This window comes from Macrotis lagotis, chromosome 7, assembly GCF_037893015.1.
Source record: "Macrotis lagotis isolate mMagLag1 chromosome 7, bilby.v1.9.chrom.fasta, whole genome shotgun sequence".
Taxonomy (NCBI): domain Eukaryota; kingdom Metazoa; phylum Chordata; class Mammalia; order Peramelemorphia; family Peramelidae; genus Macrotis; species Macrotis lagotis.
Window position 1 is genome coordinate 25776420 of NC_133664.1, and position 22143 is coordinate 25798562.

Below are 22143 nucleotides of genomic sequence, written 5' to 3' on the forward strand. Positions count from 1 at the left end.
GACCTTGAGTTGGGAGAGGCTGGTTCGCCCGGGCTTGAGATCGCTGAAGGCTTTACTGAGTGCAGTTTCTCTGGCTGGCCAGTAGGAGGTGCTGGTTGCCCTCTCTGGAGTGTCTGTGACCTTGGTTGGGAGGCCTTCTCCCTTTGCCCGAAGGCAGGAGTTGGAACTATTGAATTCTTTTGCCTTCACTCAATGGTGGGCTTTACCCTGGCCTGAGGTCATTCCTCAGCTGGGCTGGTTCTTCTGCTCACACACCTGGGCCTGAGGCAGAAGTAGTTTGCATTTGTTTGGGGAGAGGCCTCTGTGCAATGGAGGCGTGCCCTCAGAGTTTCTCAAACCCCAGGAGCCTAGGGATGGTGTCTGCAGCTCTCCTGCACCAGAACACTTCCCCCCAGCCTGGTCCCGGAGCTCCAGGGTGACAGCACCAACACCAGCGCCTCTGCTTCCCCGCGGACCCAAGCCCCTTTCATCCAGGCCCAGCACTGATCCAGCAGGTCCGGCTCTCAGGCCCTCAGACTCCCAGTTCCAATTCAGCTGCCAGTCTGGCTGATCCGGGGCTGATCCTGCCTCTGAGCCCAGACTTACCCACCTGGATTTGTCCAAGGCCGCTGGAGGAGACAAATCCTGAGGTAGATGTTCTTTCTCCTGGCTTGTCTTTCTGGGTCTTCTGGATCGGATTTCTTTTAAGAGGTTTGTTTCATGTGATAGATGGGGAAGAGATCAGGAGACTTTAGAACTGCGCCTGGCTTCTCTCTGCCATCTTGGCCGGAAGTCAGTGATGAAGGATTGAATGTGAGCAGAGTGAGAAAGGGAATGCATATAAGAGCATCACTGGATATATTGGACAAGACTTAAAAACTGATTGGCTATGGAGAGGTCAGCAGTAGGTTGAGTCAAAGTCAATGCTTTAACCCAGGGTTCGAGGCAATTTGCATGAGATGCTCCTTATCAATGCTCCTTATTAATGACCTTTTCTCATTCCTTAGTCTACTTATGGTTACTCTGAAGGAAACATCTTTTTGCAACTTTCAACCAAATAATGTTAATATGGAATCCAAACTAGATAAACAAAATATTACCTGGGGGGAGAATTCATAGAGAAAAGGCAGCACAGTGGTACAATGGACAGGCACTGAAAGTCTGAAGTCATGAAGACCTGAATTCAAATATAGCTTCAATCACTTACCAGCTGGTTACCTCTGGGCAAGTCACCCACTGTCTGTCTCAATTTATGCATCAGTAAAATGGGGCTAGGGGAGCACTTACTTCTCAAGGTTATTGTGAAGATAATAATCACTTGTCTACTCACCACCTCCACCTTCCTCAACCCACCCACCCCAACTCCCATCCCTTATGATCTTGTCCAGTTCCCTCATTAGATGATTTACTACAGTGAATTATCTTTTTAAAAAATGTTCTAATTAGTACACCTAGTATTTTCTAGATTTTCTTCTAACTTGTATATCTAGTATAGTATACCTAAAATTTGGTAGGCAAATAGGTTGGTGCTCCTAAAATAATTGAATATATTTTCCCTCTCCCCACCTCCCTTAAGTCACTCAGGTTCAAAACCTTAGAATTACCTTAGACTCATCCCAATTCTTTATCTCCTACTTTGGATCAGTTACTGAGAGTTGTTTGTCATTCATTTTAAGAGTCTATTCAATCTGTCTCTCTTTCTATTCCCATCATGGAGGTGGGAAGTAACTAGATTCATTTCTTACATGGCTACATTCTTTTCCATGAGTTTATGGGATCCTTATCTAATGATGAGAATCATAAGAAAAGAATCATTGTGAGAGTTGGGTCTTTTTTTTTTTGCTGCTCAATGATATCAGAGGTAAATTTGCCTTTTGGTTATTGAAGTCTCAAACCTGTTCAACCAAGTCTCATTTCACTGGCTGTAATATTGAGGCTTTTAAAAGTGGAGTTAAACAATTTGGCCCTTGGCCTATGCCATGAATCTGGAGCACAGCCAAGAGCAGGCCTCTCTACCTTGCCTGAAGGCTGGATTTCACTCACGTGGCCAACTACTTCTTTGGGGGAAAGTATGACTAGGCCTAATATCCTGATGCTGATATGGAGAAGCATATAACTGTTATGGACTGAGAGGAAAATGGGATATCATGTATCAATGCAATAGCCTATACTTATTCCCTCCCTTTTATAAAATGAATAGTTTATTAACCTTTCAAACAACTGGAATAGCAATTTTTTTAACACCAAAGAAAAACCACAGAGGAAAAAATCAGCCCAATCCACTGACATATTGAAAAAAATCTGAAAATATGTGCAATTCAATGGATCTCCCACTTCAGACAAATTGAGAAATATATTCCTGACAGATTGGAAAACTGAGTCTGCCCATTTAGGACTCCCTGGGAAAAAAAGAAATAGCCTTGGATTCTTAGGTATCATAACCTCTGAGTTTATTTCCATGAGAAAGAATGAGAAATTGCTTATTTAAGGCATTGGGATTAAGGGAGGTTAGCTATTTCAAGGCCCTTCCTATGCTCAGGATATAATTCTGGAAAACACAGGACAGTCCAGATGGGTTTTACATTCTCGGGCTCCATTTTTCTGTTATTTCTCCCAGATGCCAATCAGGTAATGCCAAATGGGGCTGAGATTGGGCAACGTGTCTAGACAGTGCCAAGACATACAGAAATAAACAAATTGATCAACGGGTTATATGGCATCACCTTAGACAAAACACCTGGTTAATCGACTGATTTTTTTTTCAATTGACATCCAGATGTGGTTCTGTGAGATCACAAGTCATGTGTCAGTCATATTCAATAATGAGTGGTGGTTCTTATAGAGAGAATAGGCTAGTAATTGTCTTCAGGGACCCAGAATTAAATAATCAATTTAGGGTTTGCCTGGCCTTCTGCAGGTTTCTTTTACTGTTCCCCTAATTGTCCTGAATCTAAATGGAGGCCTCTAGGTGGGCTCCAAACTGCCAAGCTAAGTAGGTGGTTTTGTTAGAAGTAAGCACAAACTGGGAGTATTCTGATTCCCACTGACCACTGAAATGCCAGATTCTAGTAACTGCACATACAGGGCACACTACCCTGAAGAGCAGTCTCTTTCAAAACACGTTATTCAGATCATTCATACCTGGAGGAGTTTATTTTAATATGTCTAGACATCTTAATAGTGTTTGGGAATTTGAATTCCTTCTCAGTGATTATTCTGAGATAGGCCACGATGACAGTTGGTTCTCTTGCTCAAGTAAATTTTCAGTGCCCCATTCTCTCATGTGTAGTGTTGAATCATAGGCACAGAATTTTAAGAATTAGAAGTGACCTGATCCATGATCTAGCACTATTCACTCGTATTAGAGATGAGAAAAGTGAGGCCCAAGGTGGTTCAAGTTCATTATATTAAATAACCGAACCAGAGCTCCAACACAGATCTAACCCTTAGACCCACATGGGTGCTTGGATTTCCCTAAACTGGTCTTGTTTCCCACATTCCAATTTCCAGATAGTGGTTCTGTTGGTTCAGCCATGTGGGAGGAGAGATAAAAGCTCTTATTTTTTTTTCCTTTTTAAACCAACTCCAAACAAGTATTTTGAAGGTCTTGGGAGAAGGAGGCAGAGTGGTACACTTGAAAGAATATTAGATTTGGTGTCAAAAAAAACTGGGTTCAAATTCTCAATCAGCTCCTTGGTGTTCCTGTGATCCTTGAGGGAAATCATTTACCTTTTCCAGACCTCAGTTTCCTCTTCTGCAAAATAAGGGATGACTTCTGAGCTCCCTTCTAAAGCTATTATTCTGAACCATTTGAAGACTTAAAGTTTGGGGTTTGTTTTTAAATTTTACAAGTATCTAAGTTTGGCCAATCAAATGGATGGTTTTACCATTTGGTTAATATGAGATTCTATAATATATAAATTGTTAAGTGTTTGTTGAACATGTCCAATGTGCTAAGTGCTCTGGAGATATGCAAAGGAGAAGATAGTGTCTGTCTCAATCAGTTTATCATCTATTCCAGAAGATTCTTTGGCAGAACAGTAAGGAACTCTTTAAGAGTAGAATTCATACAATGACCAAGAGAGGTCACTCCAGCTGCTGCTTGTCTTTTGGCTACGAGAGACCATCTCCATATTCCAAAATGACTGCAAAGTAAAATTCTAGGATATCAAGAAAACTTATTTTTCAATTTGAAGGAAGAAGACACACGCAACCCATGCAAAGGTAATTAGCAACAAGCTGGAAATAACAGGTGGAATCAGAACATCAAGATATATATATATATATATATATATATGTATATATATGTATATACACATATATATTATATAGATATAGATATATATTATGGGGAAGAGACCATTTTCAGAGAGAGTCTTTGCAGAGAAGAAGGAACTTGGGCAGGGCCCTGAAGTATAAAGAGGATTTCAATATGGGGAACCTGCAAAGACTAAAGTATACCTCAGACTTGAAGGGGAGAAAGTTAAGGTGTTATTCAGGGAACCAATTTGGATAGAATAGAGGAAGAATAGGTCATAAGACTTATAGAGACAGCTAGAAGTCAAAAATCTTGCCTTATACACTCACTATCCATCTGACCATGAGCAAGTCATTTAACTTCTGTCTGTCTCAATTTCCTCAACTGCAAAATTGGGATTTTATCTTTAGCTTAGAGGTTGTTAGGAGAATCAACTGAGATAATATTTGTAAAATGCTTGGCATTGTGGCTGGTGGTCTGTAGGTAATTAATAATGGGGCTTACTCCCCCCTGCTCTCCTCTCCCCTCCACCCTGACTGAAAAGGCAAATCTGAGACTGCATTTTAGACAGCCCAGTATGACAAGCTACAGAGTTTATAGAGTTGACACTGAAGTACTATTGAAAATTAAAGAAAAGTTTATAATAAAACAAAGTTTGTTTTGGAAAAATATGGGAGCATAGTTACAGTAATGTTTACAGTAACTTTTATAGATGTGTCACAATGGGAACTACAAAAAGGATAAGGGCTCCAATCCCTTCATTTGGTAGAAGATGAAACTGAGGTCCAGTAATTTTAGTTATTTACCTAAATTCCCAGAGGGAATAAGTGGTAATTCTAGGATCTGAACCCAGAGTTCCCTATGTAAATATTGACCTATATCATTTAACTGATCACATGGTAATAGGACTCGGCATCCCACCAACATTGGGATACTTTCTGTAAGTCTGAAATCTTGAGAACATCAAGAACATGACTTGCCTAGGGTCATATACGGAGCTCGATTTGAACTTGGATTTACTTGAAATGACTAGGAATCATGGCAAATTCCAAAGAGGGCAACCAATTATTTCTTGCTTCTAAGAATATACTTTACTTGTGCTTTTTGACCTCGAAAGTATTTATAAAGGGCAGCTAGGTTGGTGCTGTAGATAGAGCATCAAGCTTGTAATCAGGAAGACTCATCTTCATGAGTTCAAAGTTGGCCTCAGACACTCTCTAGCTATTATAATCCTGAGCAAATCATTTAACCGTGTTTGCCTCAGTCCTTCATCTGTAAAATGGGAATAATGATGGCCCATGCCTCTTAGCATTATTGTGGAAATAAAATGAGATCATCTTCATAATATTCTTTGTAAACCTTAAAGTGATATATCAATACTAGCTATTATTAATTTAAAAGTATTATTTATTTTAAACCTTTTTTTGAATTATGAATTCCTATTTCTCTCCCCACATCCCCTTCCTTCCTCACTGAGAAGGTAAGCAATATATCAATTATATTCAAAACATATTTCCATATTATTCATGTTGCAAAAAAGCAGGAAATTTAGGAAGGTGAAAAAATTATACTTCAAATTTTCATTTAGAGTGTATCAATTCTCTTTCTGGAGGTACAGAGCATTTTTTCAAGATTGATCCTTCAAAATTGTCTCGAATCATTGTATTAATCAGAGTTAGCTCTTATAATTATAATATTGGAATGCTCTGAATCAGTGTCCATTTCATCTCTTGTACTTCCCAGGAGAAATCCAGACTTAGCCTCCTACCCACATTGTAGTATCTTGTAAGAAGTTAACAAAATATTATTCTTTCCAATGGAAGTGTGTCAGCTGGAGCTCCATCTTTCAAGTGTCAATCATCCTTTTTCCTCTGGAGATCTCTAGCTGGAGCAGACTCACCGCTGGCTCAGAAGGCAGGGCCATTACACAATCCCGTGTATATATATTCCAATATGTTAAATAGTTCTTTTCCAAAAGGATATGAACAACGGTCAGACTGAATGAGGAGTCACGGATGAGTCATGAGATTAAACAGTAGAAGTGGCACCCACACAGATGACACTACGAATCTGTCCAAATATCAAACTGTCTTTGTTCTTTTTCTGGGCTTCCATTTCTGGAGAGGAAATAGTCTTTTTTTACTCTTCCTCTTCCCTGCTAAGTCAGACATCACCTCACATTGAGAATCTGAAGGTCTAATGGCTACATGAATTAAAAATTAAGAATAATTTTTTTGGGTAAAAAGAAAAAACTATAATGGGAAAAATTACAGTCATAAAGGCTAAGAAATCTTTAAAGTTCATTTGAACCATCACACAAATGTGTAAGGAATTAGCTCTGTAGTTTCTTAATGCTAGTTGAATTCTTACTCAAACTGGAGATCCTTTAACCCAAAAGGGATTTGGATGATGGAAACTCTTGAGATTCCCTGTCTCTTTTAGAATTTGTTTCCTGTTCTAACTCCTGAATACCCAGAAACAAATATTAACTAAGGGAGTAGTAGGTAGACTCTGTGTAAATATCCCATACTCCCACAACGTTTGAGGCTGGGAGGGAGAGGCTCACCCAGGCTTCCTGGTAGGAGATGTAGTACAAGGCAAATTTCTGCCAATGGGATCATAGTTCTCTTGCTCCAAGTTTTGCTGGGACATCGCCATTATTGCCCAACAACCACAAAAATCTGGTTACCCCAAGAGTCCTTCCCTATGTTTCAGACTGTCTTCACTCTCACTTTCCAAAGGTTCATTTGAAGCCTCTTCTCCTTGGTTCCCTAGATGTGAAAAATCCTTTTTTATTTGGCCTGCAAAGATATTGCCTTTGGATGTCTATACTACCAGCTAACTCTGGTAATCATCACCTCCATGCTCCTGGACATCTTTTTGTCTCCAAGCTAAAACTTCAAATTCACTCCAATCCATTCTTCCAGGCCCACATTTGTGCTTCTGAAGTAAATTTTCCAACTCCTATTAAGGTCAGATGAAATTTCTCTGGGCCCATTTCTTGATGGCTGTAGAAGAGAAAAAACACTAAAGAGGCCTCAAATTGAGACTCCTAATATACCCCCTCCCATGTGAGCATATAATGGCAATAAACCTCTTGGAGTCTCTGTTTTGTCATTCATAAAATGGGTCTGGTACTGTTTGCCCCATTTACCTCTGGAAACAAAGTGGCCTGGATTCATGAGGACTAAAGTCTTAAGATCCCTTTGATATTTTCAGAGAGGCTTCCTGGCTTCCTGTCCAGACTCTCTGCCATCTTTTGGACATCCCCCCAATTCCTATTTCCAGCCATAGGTATCAATGTCTCTGAATTCACTTGCAGAATCAAAAAAAAATGGCAGCCCAGGTCAGACTGCTAATCTAGGAGTCAGGAAAGCAGCTCAAATCCCACTTCAGTCATTTTTGACTGTGTGTCCCAGACTTATCTATAAAATGAAATTATTTAAGTTTTTGCCTTCCAAGTTGTTGGAGGGTCAAATGAAATAATAATAGGCAAAATGAAGTGGATGAGTGAACCATATAAATGCTTCTTCTAATTGTTGGTGGTTCTTTTAGAAAATGAAGGAGGGACGAACAAGTAACCTATACCACCCATTTCCCTATACCTTCATTCCTAGGGACCCTCTTCCCAAAGGATTTGATTTTTAGAAGCCTCATTCTACAATTAATCACCATGGCTCTAGCCACTGCACCACCCAGCTGTTCCATATTGTGATGTCATCTCTGCCAAAAGGCATGAGACATGCTGATTGGTCACTACAAGATTAAAGTTATGTTTTTCATTGCTATTTTCCTCTACATTGTCACTGTATAGATTATCTTCCTGATTGTCTATCCTTTTTGATTCGCACCCATTCATACAAATCTTTCCATGTTTCTCTCAATTCTGAATAGACATCATTTCTTTTGACAATAATTTTCCATTCCATTCACATTCCTCAACCTACTGAGTCAATTCTCCATTGATAAGTTTCCTTTTTGCTTCCAAATCTTTTGGGACTTCTGTTTTTCAGATTTTTTCCAGCTGGGTCCATTTGCCTATTTCTAGTTTTGTTTCTCTTTAGTTTCAAAATTCCTTAGCTGTCTCTCATCATCCATTTTATTTTAGGCTTCCAACATTTTTAGCACTAACAGTTTAACATGTGGTCCAACAATATAGTTTGGTTTAGTCTCTTTCCCTAGACAATTTTCATTAGTTTCAACATTGATTTTCTTCTTTAGTCCATATTAGGATTAAAAATATACCTTAAAATCAGTCTATTCTTATGATGAAGCTGTTTCATTGTCCATATATCTGCATTCTCCCAGCAATTTCTATCTCCGAGGCAATTTTACATCATCTATATGTGATGTTGTTCATTGAGGAAACTGAGTCAATGGACCATCAGGGTAAGTTGTTTTGATGTATCAGAGAGAGCTGGTAACAAATTTGGGATCCAGGATTCCTAGGACCTAATGACTAAACTGGTTCTTGCCCTTTTTTTCCTTTTTTTTTTTTAAATATGATCTTTCTGGTCCAGGCTATTTTTAAATAGGTCTGATCAAAATATTTAGATCTGTGGTTATACAAGACTGCTGTTGGTGGGTTGTTGCTCTTTTTTTTTGTTTTTTAAAATCCAGGCCAAGTATAACAGGAAGAGTTGTGAGCCAACCATAACAATCAGGATGTATATTAGGGCTGACTGTACTTCTAGGGCAGTGGAAGGAATGAGGGACTTGGAGTCAGAAGAAACTTGGATTTCACTCCCATCTATGACACTTCCTAGCTATGTGCTTGCTGGCTAGGTACTCTCCAAGACTTGGTATACTTGTTACTTGACTCTAAGGGATGCCATTGTGAGAATCAAATGAGAGCAGGAGTTTACATCTGGAAGGGACCTCGAAGGTTTTCTAGTCACCTCCTCCTCTTTTTTTTTTGCAAGGCAATGAAGTTAAGTGACTTGCCCAAGATCACACAACTAGGTAATTATTAAGTATTTAAGGCCAAAATTGAACTCAGGACCTCCTGAGTTCATCCAGGATCGATGCTCTATCCATTGCAACACCTAGCTGCCCTTACCTCCTCCTTTTTACAGAAAAGGAAACTGAGGCCCAGAGAAGTCAAATGATTTGCCCAAGGTCTCACAACCGAAGGAACAAGGTTAGTATTTGAACCTAGATCTTCCCATTTTGAATTTATCACCCCTTCCTAATATTATGCTACCTCGATAATGTGAGCAAAAAGTTTTGAAAGTTTTGAAATGAACCTAAAATTGCTCCTGTGGTACTGTCAGGGAGAAACTGGCCCATTCACCCCAGGCAGAGGAAATAAAGATCCTCATAGGCAGTGCCATATTTAACTTATTCTGTGCTTCTCCTTTGTAAGTGTAGTTCACTTGACTTTAACTACTGTACAATATGACCTAATGATGTGGGTTACATTTAATGAGGAAATTTTCATATTGAGATCTCTCTACTGAGATGAAATCAATGACCCCAAATATAAATGTTTGCGTGGGTTGTTAAAGGATTACACAATATATTTTCTATCCATAATTCATATGTTTGTACACACATGCATTTATTTTTATATGACACGATACTGGAAGAGCTGAAACTAACTCCTGACCCCTAACCATCCCGTTTCCCATGATACTACCCTGCTTCCTACTTCAAATCAGACTACAGGAAAAAAAAAAGCAAGGTAGAGAGTTGACTTGTTTAGGTAGGTCTAGTGAGTCCATTTCCTGATGGTTGATAGACGGGAGCTGTTAAACTGTGAACTCTATCATAGGGATATCTAGACAGAGCCAAGTAATTGGGGAAGGAGAAGGGCAAGAGGGAGAAGACCAGGTGAAATCAATTTAGAAAGATTTTAGAAAGAAAGGGATAGCAAAAAGAATTTTGAAGAAAGTCAAAGAACAAGGTTTGGCCAAGGGAGAAAGTGAAGGCATTTCATGTGGGGAGAAATCCCCAGGATAAAGGTTCTGAGGAGGAAGAGAATACTCATACGTGTATATGTGTGTTTGGGCATATACCCACACAGACATACACACAGACACACACACACTCACACATTCACACATATAGACTGAGTGAGGACCAAAATATTTTCTCACACCAGAATTGGACTCCACAAAGAAAATTGAGCAAATTCCCATCATGCTTATAAAAGCTCCTAGGAAAAGTTTCTCAGGTGGTCTCTGACTGTGTTGATCCATCCCACCCACTTGAAAAAAAAGAAGATTTTTACTTATGCCTTAACTGTTTCTACCACAATCATTTCCTGATAAATACTTCTTCCTCCCTCTACTGTAAGTCATTGAGCCCTACACTGTAACAAAGAAAAATTATTAAGCAAAAGTGGTTGACGAAAATGACCACAAAGGATGGAAGTTCCCAAACTGAAAGGTACCTCAAAGTCCCGTAATTAGTCTTTGAGCTCTTTGTTTCACAGATGAGCAAACTAAGACCCAGAAAGGGTCAGTCAGTCAGTCAGTAAGGATTTAAGGGTCTCCTGTTCTCCAGACTAAATACTGGGGATTCAAAGAATGGTCAGAAACAACCATTGCTGTTTTCCAGGGAAGGAGACAACTCTGTATAAAATGGATAAAATGTAAAGAGTCAATAGAGGGAGAGAAGACCCTATTATTCAGAAGAATCAGGAAAGACTTATTATGGAAGCTGGAGTTTTAGTTGGAACTTGAAGGAAGTCAAGAGGCAAAGATGAGGAGGGGGCAGGGTGACTTGAGAGATGGGCATGTTAGGGGGAACCAGGGGGCTAGTGTCTTGGGAGGACATAATGTAAAAAGTTAAGAAGAGTGGAAAAGTAAAGTCAGGTGATGAAGGGCTTTGAACACCAAGTAAAGTCAGGTGATGAAGGGCTTTGAACACCAAATGGAGGATTTTATATTGGATCCGGGAGATGAGAGTTTATTGACTGGGGGCTGACATAATGAGGCCTGCACTTTAGAAAGAGCATTGCAATAGCTGAGTGGAAGATGGACTGGGGTGTCTACTTGAGGTAGGAGACCTCCCCCTCTTCCCCATCCCCCCCCCCAGGCCCCAGTCATTGTCCTAGCACAGACATGAGGTAATGAGGGCCTGCACTAGAATGGGGGGGTGTCAGAGGAGAGAAGAGATGTTACAAAGGTGAACTCAACAGACTTTAACAAATAGATTGGATATTGGAGGCTAGGGAGGAAGATGAGAAAGAGTGTGAAGATGAAGACGACCCTGTGGTTAAGTGACTTGATCCATACTGCCCAGGTAGTAAAGGTCAGAAGTGGGATGTGAACTTGTCTTCTCACCCAGAGCCCAGTCACTTCCCACCACACCATGGTGAGGATCAAGTGAGAGCAGTGGTTTCCATCTAGAAGGGACCTTGAAGGTCTTCAAGTCCACCCCCAATGGCCTACTGGCCTAATAGTCTATGTTATATTCAGTTCCTGTGGCCTTCCACCTCTCTACTAAAAGGAGATGGTTTTTTGGTATTAGGACTATGCTTGATGATTGAAATCAGCCTGAGATTATCTGCCCTTTTGTGTTGTTTACATTGACATTCTTGTGGTCATCCATTCATTCATCAAATATTTCTTCAGTCCCATCCACGTGACCGGCACTGTGGTAGGCAATGGGCACTTCTAGAACACTTCCTCCTTTCAAGGATTTCACATTTCTGTGGTAGATAATAATCTCCCGGTTCTGCTTACTTCATTTTGAATCAGGTCTATCTTTAAGAACATGGTCTTCCTCATGAGACACATAGAAACCCCCTGATCGCCCTTCTGAATAGACTTATACACTAATACCTAGATTGTGACAATTTCCTTATGGGGAATCCCTACCTGAGAAATGATCTAGTGAGGAGGTAATAAGGAATTGAGATATATTATCTTGAGATAGGAAGAACTCTAAAGAGCATTGATTTCAAACTGCCCATTTTATAGATGAGGCCTGAGGAGGAAAAGTAAGACTTGTCCATAGTCAACAAAAGTCATAGTCTTTAACAGAGTCAGTATCGGAACCCAGGTCCTTAGTTCAAGAAAAATCCAACACTTTTAACACTTTTTGAACTGCATTGGGCTACTTTGATACACAAAGCACATGGAGCTCTGGTAGACAAAACACTGGAGAAACTTCTTTTGGACTTGCATGCCTTCATGGTTGATGGAGCCTACAAGGTGGAGGAAGTATAACCACCAGTTGTCTCTTCGGATATGCCCTCACTTCCTCCTCCAAACCAGAAAGAAGTAAACAATATTCTCACAAATAATATTCTCATTCTACCCACAGGCCCAGAAGAAGCCAGCCTTTCTCCTCCTCCTCTTCCTCTTCCTCCTCCCCTCTCTTCTTTCTTTGTTCTTGCCTGGGGCAGAATGGAAGAGAACTTTGCTGGGGGTGGGAGATGGAGAGGTCCTCAGAGCTATGTTCTCCAGGTGAACCACACCCATGCTGACAAACAGCTTCCTTCCAAGAGAAATCTAAGTAAGCCCCAAGTTCATCTTTTAAGGTTCTGCTTTATTAGGAGAATTACAGATAATCCACAATTCTAAACTGTAGTTCAATCCTTCTCCTTCCTCCTACCAGAACTGGAGGGATCTAACTTATATATTTTGTGAAATGAAAGAATCCCTCAGTCACCTTCTTTGTACCCCCGGATCACATGCCTATAGCCATTAGGAACCAAACTCATTTATAAAAGAGAATGAGGTTTACAGACCACCCTAGGCAATGAAGGATTAAGAAAATAAGAAGCATTGATTTTTACTTTTTCAGCTCTCTCTAAAATTAATTAAGAGATGAGGAGGCGCAACTCCCACAGTGAAATTCTTTATCCTGGGAGCCTTAATCAAGTTTGGGATTCCCATCTGCCCCATCTTCTACTATCTCTGGTGGTGAAGCTTCTAACCAAGATGAAGGCTGAACATCCTTGAACTATCCCCTCCAGAGCCACCCTCACTGCCTCAGTTTAGCAACCACCCCCCCACTGCCTCCAATTCTGCTGCTGCTTACATACTTAAGGCAAGGAGGGAATAATGAAAGCTTTATCCCTTCCACATTATGACTTTCCCAAAAGCAGGTTTCGTTATATCATGATTGCCATGAGAACTTAAATAGGAATTTTTTTTTGGGTGGGGGGGGAGTTGCAAAAACTGGAGCCCTTATACGAAAACCAGCAAACAACAAAGAAAAAGTTTAAATACTCAGAAACGCATAAGATATATTTAAAGTATTGTATAATATCAACATATTTTCTTTTAATACTATAGTGATTTGGATCTCTTCTCTGGTATACAAAAGGATGGACAAAAGAATTTTCCAGAGATGTTCCAGATCACTAATCCCTGCTATGTGACATAGATAACCAAATAGCTTTAACAATCCTTCCCAAGCTCCAAGATATTGTACCGTTCAGTTCCAGATCCCCCACATCTTTTCCTCTGCCTTGTCCTGTGCTAAGAGGATGGGAAAACTACAACTCCCAAAGTACCCAACTGTCATTCAAAGGATTTTCCTTGGGAGGTCTTAAGCCTCGAGTTCATTTAAGGAGGACAGGAAGGGGGAGTTCCAGTTCCAGCCTGGAAAGATTTCCAAAGAATCAGGGGTGCTCCTGAAATCATAATGAGGTTCCAATTATAGTTGGGCCCAGGTTTTTCTCATCTAATGACAGAGATCCTTGTTAATGAAATCCAGATGGAAACTGACACCACCCCCAACATGGAAATGTCATTCTCTAGTTATGAAATTGCCCACGAAGGGAAGACTATTGGTCCTTGAGGTAAAAATAAAACTGGTTTCCTTGCTGTTCTCCACGCATTTCCTCACTGCATGAAAGAACAGTTTTGCCTGGTATTCCTCTAAATCCGGAATGGTGTTTTTTGTATTGCCGCCACTGTCCAGGCGGGGAAAGGATGAAAGGCAAAGCTGAGGCTGTTTTATAGATTTGGACTCCAGTTCTTCTTTCGTGGCAGAGTGAACATCTGCACCTCCTCTAGAGAGCAGGAACTAGACTCAACCTATGTCATTTCCTCCAAACTCTCCCTCCATCTGCCCTGCATGGTTTTTCCATTACCTAGCCGGATTCAAGGTATCCTGCAGCTGCTGCTCCTACAGTTGTCATCACCGATGAGGGGGGAAACTGGAGGCTATTGGAGGACAGGGGAAAATGCCTCTAAGAATCCAGACTTCAGAGTCAGCTGGGTTTGGGGTATGACAAAGAAAATGAAAAGGGACTTTATGCAATGATCTAAGATGGGGGAGGATCTGAAACTGGTGGAATCAGAGGAGCCTAGATGTAAAGTTGGCAGGGACCCCAGACATCAGCTAACCCAATCCCCCTTGTTTTATAGATGAAGAAAGTGAAGTTCTGATGAGGAAGTGGGTAGTGGGCAGTGGGAAGTAAGAGAACAGAGATTCAAATCCAGGTCCTCAGCTTCAAACCAGGGCTGGTTCTCCTGGTTCTCTCTCTCTCTCTCTCTCTCTCTCTCTCTCTCTCTCTCTCTCTCTCTCTCTCTCTCTCTCTCTCTCTCTCTGTCTGTCTCTGTCTCTGTCTTCTCCTCCTCTCCACCCTTCCTCTCCCCTCCTTTCCTCTCTGACTCTGACTCTCAGTGTTTTCTTCCATAGCAATGAAAATACCTGCCTATCTTGTGGTGATGCTCTACAGAAATAATGTGCTCAAAAGATGTAAGGAGGCAAATTTCAGTTGGCCATCAGGTAAGACTTTGGAGTCCTCCCAAAATGTAATGGGCAGCTTTAAGAAGACTGGGATCCTTTAGGGAGGAAGTCTTTAATCAAAGTCTGGAGGACCCACCAAGCAGAGGGAAGTAAGAATTCTGCTGGAGAGACAGGTAGGGACTAGATGTCCCTGAGGTCCTTTCCATCTCTGATACTGTGAGAGCATACCTTGAAAACTAGAGTGCTAGAAATACAAAGTGTTATTATTCTGAACTGGATCACGAAAAGTGAAATCTTTCTTCCTTAGTCAATTCAGTTCACCCAACAAAATACTAAGTTCATATCATATGCAAGACAACTGTGCTAGACCCCCGTGGTTCAAAGATAAAACTAAAACATACCCTCTCCTCGAGGAGTTGAGATTGTGCTGGGGAGGATGGGACGCAGCTCTGATTAAGCAAATAAAAGCAAAGTGCTGGAAGATATGTTCAGGATGGAAAGACCCTTAGCAACTGGAGATGGAGGGGGGGAGGGAGGAAATCAGGAAAAACATCTCCCATAAGAGTTAGGACCTCCACTGTGGTTTGGAGGAAGCTGGCATTTCCAAACAATCAAGGGTAGGAGGGAGTGTTTTCCAGACTGCAGCCAAGTAGGAGATGGAAAGGTAGATGAAGAGAACAGCTGGTGGGCCAGTTTGACTGGAAAGGAGAGTACATGAAAGGGAGAAATGTGACCAACATGTCCCTGTTCAGCTTGGATGGTTTAGGTATGTGGCCTGCCTGAGGGCAGAGACCGGACCAAGTGATCTCTCAAGACCCTAGCCTCTAGAATTGTGTTCCTCAGTTCAGGAATGAGTTGAACCCTATGATCAGGAAACTTCTGCACTAATACAAGCCAAACATCAAACCATCCAGGTCCCCTAAGAAGATAGGATGAGCATCCCTTTAGTCAAAAGGTCAGCGAGCAGAACATGATGGTACCTGCCACTTCCTTATGCACCTGAGGTTTTTGAGGGGAAAGTAATTAAAGTTGGAGTTACCCCCCACCTTGAAAAGTTGAGTGGATCAGAGCTAGAGAGGGGCATGACCAGAGAGAAGTTCAGACACGAGAGGTGAACAGCACCAGCTGCCTAACAATCTAGCAAGGTACTACTACTACAACTACTACTATTACCACCACCACCACCACCACCACCACCACCACCACCATGACTACTACTACCACCACCACCACTACTACTACTACTACTACTACTACCACCACCACCATCACTACTAACTACTACTGTTGCTGTCACTACTATTACTATTACTACTAATTACCATTATTGTTGCTGCTACTTTTACTAATACCACTATTATTACTATTACTACTATTCTACTACTACCACTGCTACTACCACCACCACTACCACATTGCTACTACTACTGTTGCTGTTACTGCTGCTACAACTATTACTACTACTAATTACATTATTGTTGCTGCTACTATTACTATTACTGCTATCACCTCTACAACTATATAATGTTTCTATAGCAAGGCTTAGAAAGCACGCTATATGTTATCATATTTAATCCTCACACCAGTCCCCATACATTATCCCCAAAGTGAGAAAGAAGTGACTAGCCTAGTAAGTCACAAGCTAGTAAGGAAGAGAGAACTTGAAGTCTTAACTTTCCCCACATCTGCTCCTCGGATGGTATTTAGCCGAGGTTCCCATCTTCAAGAAGCTTACCTTCTTAAAATGGAGACGATTTGCATAAATTTAATATATCCAAAACACATGCAAAGCAGTTTCCTTGACACTTTAGAAGTTAAATAATTTAAGGTAATAAAGAATAAATAAAATGAAATAATAGTTCATAATTGTGGGGGAGGGAGGGGAAGAGGTGACCAAGAAAGATTTCACAGAAAGAAGTTTTTTTGAGTCTTGAAAGAGGGAATGTATTCCAGCCTGGGGGAAAATGGCCTAGGAGACAACCACCATTGCTTCTGCCTAATTCTTTGAACAAATATTAATGGGCTGTTAGCGTAGGAAAGAAAAAGGCATAAAGTAGACATGATCCCTGACCTCCAAGAGCTTACAATCTAGTACAGAAGCTAAGACACACTCATGAAGCTGTTTAGCTATCTGGTCTTCCTTCAAGTCCCATATAAAACCCCCTCTCCAGAGGGGTTTTTATCTGATGCCCCTGAATGGTTCACCTTCCTTCTGAGATTATCTAAAGTTCATTCTGGCTGTATCTTTGGTGTACACCGTTGTTTGCATGTTGTCTCCCCATTAGACTGGAAGCTCCTGGAAGGCAGGGACTTTTTTCCTGCCTTTCTTTATATCTCCTGACAGGTACCAGGTGTTAATAAAGGCTTGTTGATTGGCTACCTGATTAATCACTGCTCAGAAGAGGCACAAAGTGTTTTGAGAGCCGGGAAGAGGAAGAGCTCACGGAGGATCTAGGACGTGGCAGGCACAGAACGGTCTTGGTATGTCACTCTTATCTCAGTCCGCTCTTGGCCCAGGGGTTTCTGAAGGGCAGAGATGACGTCAGAGTGCCCGTGATATGAAGCCACCCTCCATGCCCGCTCTGGTCCCTGAGCGACTCATCCAGGGAACCCTTGGGTCACTCCTATCTGGTGCTATTTATAGTTCTTCTAATCTCATGGAGAGGGAGCTCTTTGGCAGAGCTTCAGACACTGCAGCTGATAGTGTCCAAAACAAAAGGCAGGGGAGATTTTGCAGTGGGGCCTCTCTGTCCAGAAGCAGGGAGTCGAGGTGTCTCGGTGAAAAAGAGGGCTGAATTCTGAGGAACTCCAAGGACTGTCTAAGACACTTAATGATACCTGTCTGACCTTGAAGCAAGTCAACCTCCCTGGGCCTCAGTTTCCTCCTTGGTAAAATGAGAGGGTTGGAATAGATGGCCACTCAGGTCCCTCCCAGCTCTAAATTGGTGATCCCATGTGATCTAGGGATTAGGTGATCTCTCAGGCTCTTTATACTCTTAATCTGTGATCCTCAGAACCTCATCACTTCAAAGATACCATAAATGGCCACTTTCACAATTGGATACAGCAGCCTGGGAGGGAAAGAGCCTTTCTTGTTCTTTAGCCTGCCCTAGCTATGGTGGCTAAAATTCTGCACCTCCCCTCCTCCATTCCTAAATGCATTCCTCTGGGTGAAAAGCATTTCCCCTGAAATAAATCAGTCCAACTTGACAAACATTTATTAGATCACTAATCCTATGTGTTTAATAAATGCATTAGCTACCTACGAGAGCAGCTTTGGAAGGACTATTCTATGAAATTGGTCCTGCTTGACCTTAGAAGATAGAACCAGAAACAATGGAGGAAAAGTACAGAGAGTTTAAGTTCAATGAAAAGGGAGGAAAATAAAGAACCTTTCCTACTATATAGAGCTATGAAGGAACCAAATAGGTTTGATTCTGGAAATGGTGAGTATCCTCTCATTAGAGGCCCTCAGGTACAGGCTGGTAGAGATGTGGTTGAGGGGTTTCCTGTTTATATTTGAATTAGACTAAATGGCTTCTAAAGTTCTTTCAGACACTGAAGGAGGTTCTGGGACTCTCTTAAAAAAAGTCTTGCCATTTTGAGTCACAGTGTTAACTTGGAAATTTGGGTTCAGTAAAGTCTTCTACAGTTTGACTAGTGGAGGAAGAAAGGAGACCTGGGGAATAAAAATAGAACCCCTTACAAAAGCCATTTATGCTACTGATCTGGGGGAACCCAGAATCATCTAAGAGTTTAGAAACCCAGTACTGCTACCCTCCCATTTCAATTTTACTGCTTAGGAAGCACCTAACATAAGGACTGGTTCCACGGCAGGCATTTAAAGAATACTTGTGGAAATGATCCCAACTACCATTGCAGTACAAAGGAGGAAAATAATCTGCTGAGTAACTAAATCAATAATTTGAGATTTGTTATTCAAAACTAATATGTTCCAAGGAAACCAGTCTAGCTATAAACAGGGCAAACTTTTGAGTTACCTCTATTTGCCTTATCTTCTTGATATACTTTGGGTAAAATTAATTAATTTTACTTATCACAGAAGGGTCACCATATTGTGCTAAAGTACACCTGGTAAACATTTTAGGTCCACAGTCCTTAGCCTTATCTTACTGTTATTCCAACCTCTCACCTTCATCTTTTTTACCCACGTGACTGTCAATTTGATGTCTATTTTCATGGTAGCAACATGGAAAAGCCAAACTCCTGAGTTCTAAGGGTATTTGCCTATGGAAGGAAAGAATGCTATGGAATAATCCTAAAGGAACAATAATTTTTAAGTTGGCCATGTTTCTTCTGAGGATAAACTATTTGATTTTTTCCTTTGAGGAATATGCACCATTTCCTTTCTAGGTTGATGAATGAAGGGGGGAGTCTGATATTCAGCACATCTATATTCACATCCCAAAGAAACTGAAGCTTCATCCATCCAGTGCCATGAAAGTGGCCTCATTACGGCTGACCTAACATTTTCATCCCGGGATGATGAGCCAAACAACTCATCATCTGCATGAATCACCAGATTGTCTGTGCAGTGGTCTCATTATTTTGGCTGTAGAGGTACAGCCTGAATTTACTGAAGACCTTATCTTGAAGATAAGGAAGTTTCCATAGTTCAGACTTGCAGACAACCATTCTCCTGGGACAAAGAAAGAGTTGAAGATGGGCATTTGGAAAAGACAGGTGCTTTCATTCATTTCTTACTCACATCCTCCGGGGAGGGAAGGTCACAGTGACAAGACAGTTCAAATCTTTCACCAGTATTAGTTATTTGACACCTTGCTAAAATGCAGGAAAGGTGGTGTTCAAATGATGTCATGTTTGGCCGGAAGCATTTTCCTTTGTGCATCTATTCTTTTGTGTTGCTGTGAGAGACAGAAGACCAACAACCTAGATGGAGTCTGGGAAGCTTAAGAAATCATAGTGGTTTGTGTCAGAATCTCTTTCAATCCACTGATGACTCATCACAACTCAATTCTTTTTTACCTTCATTGGGATTTGGGAAGCCAGGCATTCCCACAGAACAAACTAGAAGGCCTTGGAGTACAGGTTTCTCTATTCTGTCTCTAGATGGGTGTCATTTTAGATTGATGCCACCATCCCTCCCTTTTCTTTCTCTTTCACTGCTCTGTTCATTCAACTGCAACAGCTCTGCAAAGAATCATCTGCCTTGGTTAAACATCATTTTATCCAAATCCATAAACAGAGTGGGACTATTAAAACCTTTTCCCAGGTTACTAAAATTTAAAAGGCATAAAAATTTTTTAGTGATTTCTTAAAGTTTGAACTATCTAAAACTTAGTTACATTTGAACTTTAACAATACTTTGACTCTTTCCACAATGTAGAAACTAGTTAGGAAGAATAACTAGGAATATTAAAAAGGAATCAGATAGCATGTTTTACTCCTACCTCCATCTCAGTAGTTGTACAATAGATGAACTTTTTTTCAACAATGGCCTCAAAGTATTCCAGGATCTTTTTCATTAGGCCTTGCCCATGGGTTTCTAACCCACACTGAATTTGAAGATATATTTAGTGCTCCTTATCCAGAGCAACTAAATGTTAGTTATGGTTCTAACAACAGGAGACTAAAAGTTATGCTGAGTCTTGTTTCTAGTTTTCAAATTAGCCATCTGTGTTTCTCTTCTGCAGGGAAATGGAGTGTACATTAGGGTAGTCAATTTATTTTCAGTGATCAGTTTTAAAACTTAGAGATCATCTTATTTGAAAAAATATTGTCTTCTTTAAGACCAGTTGCCATTCCCAAGGCAGAGGTAAGTCAGCCTAGCTGAAGTGTTAAGGCATCCTACAGGAAAGATGAGACAATGTATTCCAGGCAAAAAAAAAAAAAACCCAACACCAACACCTTGATCACCATCTTCCCTCAGATCAAGATGGAGACATCCCAGGACCCCGAGCCCAAGAACCTTTCCATTAGCAGAGCTTTCAACCCAATGTTAAATGGTTCAATGTCAAAAAGTGATATGATTTTATCAGGGGAAAATGACATTAAGAAAAGGCATGATTATCTGCTCTGCTGCTACCCATTACAGGACCGACTCCTCCCATAGGTGTTATTTTCTTATTAGAAAGTGAGTTCTTTGAAAGTCAGAATTGTCTCTTTGTATTCCCAACACTTAGCACTGTGCTCTGCAATAAGAAGAATTTAATAAATGCTTTATTCATGACAATGTTTTAGAGTCCTTGTTGGATTTTTTTCCACCTTCTATCAAATATTTTTTCTGCCTTCTATCAAATCCAGGTTCAGACTGTGAGAACCAGCAACTGTTTGATGATTCGGTTTGACTATTTAGGTAATAGGAATTTACTAAAGTCTGAGGCAGAGAACTCTGAAATGGGTATGTACTCAGGGAAAAGGAAAAGGTATCAGAGGTTTCAGACAAGCTGGAGATAGCTTCAGGGATTCATTTCTTCACCAGGATTCAGCTTTCCTTCCTTTCCTTCCTTTCCACCCCAGCTTTCCTTCTAACCAAGAGGTCTTTGCCTCTGCAGTCCCAGAGAGACACAGCAAGTGACTCTGACCCAGAGTACACACACACACACACACACATCACACACACACACTCAACCAACCCTTGGATGTGCCCATGCTTCAACAAGACAGAGAATTTACTTATATGGAAAGGAACCCAGGGCCTCATTAGCTAGATTTCATGAAGAATCCTTTCAGCTATTGCTGTATAATTCCCCTGCATATCCCTTCCTTACTGCTTCAAATACTATCAGCTAGATACCAGCAGATGAGTGATTCCCTACCAAGTCTGCCCTTTTCATGTCCTGAAATTAATTATACCCTCACTTTCTTCAGCCCCAGGAACCTAACTACTCACCCACTAAAATTCATAAATCAGAATAAAAAGTCATAGGATGCTAGGATTTAAAGCTAATCCAACCTACTCGTTTTATAGAAGAAAACACTGAGGATTTAGGTTCAAATGCTGCCTCTCACTTAACACCTTGTAACCTTGGGCAACATTTTACCTCTTTGGGGATCGCTTCCCTCATCTGTTAAATGAGGAGGTCAGACTAGAATAATAATAGCTACCAGTCAGTTGTGTGACCATGACAAAGAGCACCTTTCTGTGTTCCTGGTCCCCAAGGCTTATCTAATGTCACAAAAGGTATGATTTGTATGCATGGAGGGAGCTCCCACACCAGGATCTGCCCAGCCTGCAAAAATTACAGCTTCTGACATTCACACCATAA

The 22143-nt window shown here is 40.9% G+C and overlaps 1 long non-coding RNA gene across 3 annotated transcripts; it reads left to right on the forward strand.

Annotated features, from left to right (window-relative positions):
* Nucleotides 1-356: 356 nt before the first annotated feature.
* Nucleotides 357-21099, forward strand: LOC141494463 (uncharacterized). Of its 3 annotated transcripts, none has more exons than XR_012470455.1 (3): nt 357-629; nt 14843-17374; nt 19268-21099. It is a non-coding gene; the product is annotated as an uncharacterized LOC141494463 (long non-coding RNA). The 3 variants fall into 3 exon arrangements; XR_012470454.1 differs by lacking the exon at nt 357-629 and adding an exon at nt 14184-14306; XR_012470453.1 differs by lacking the exon at nt 357-629 and adding an exon at nt 14338-14426.
* Nucleotides 21100-22143: the final 1044 nt, after the last annotated feature.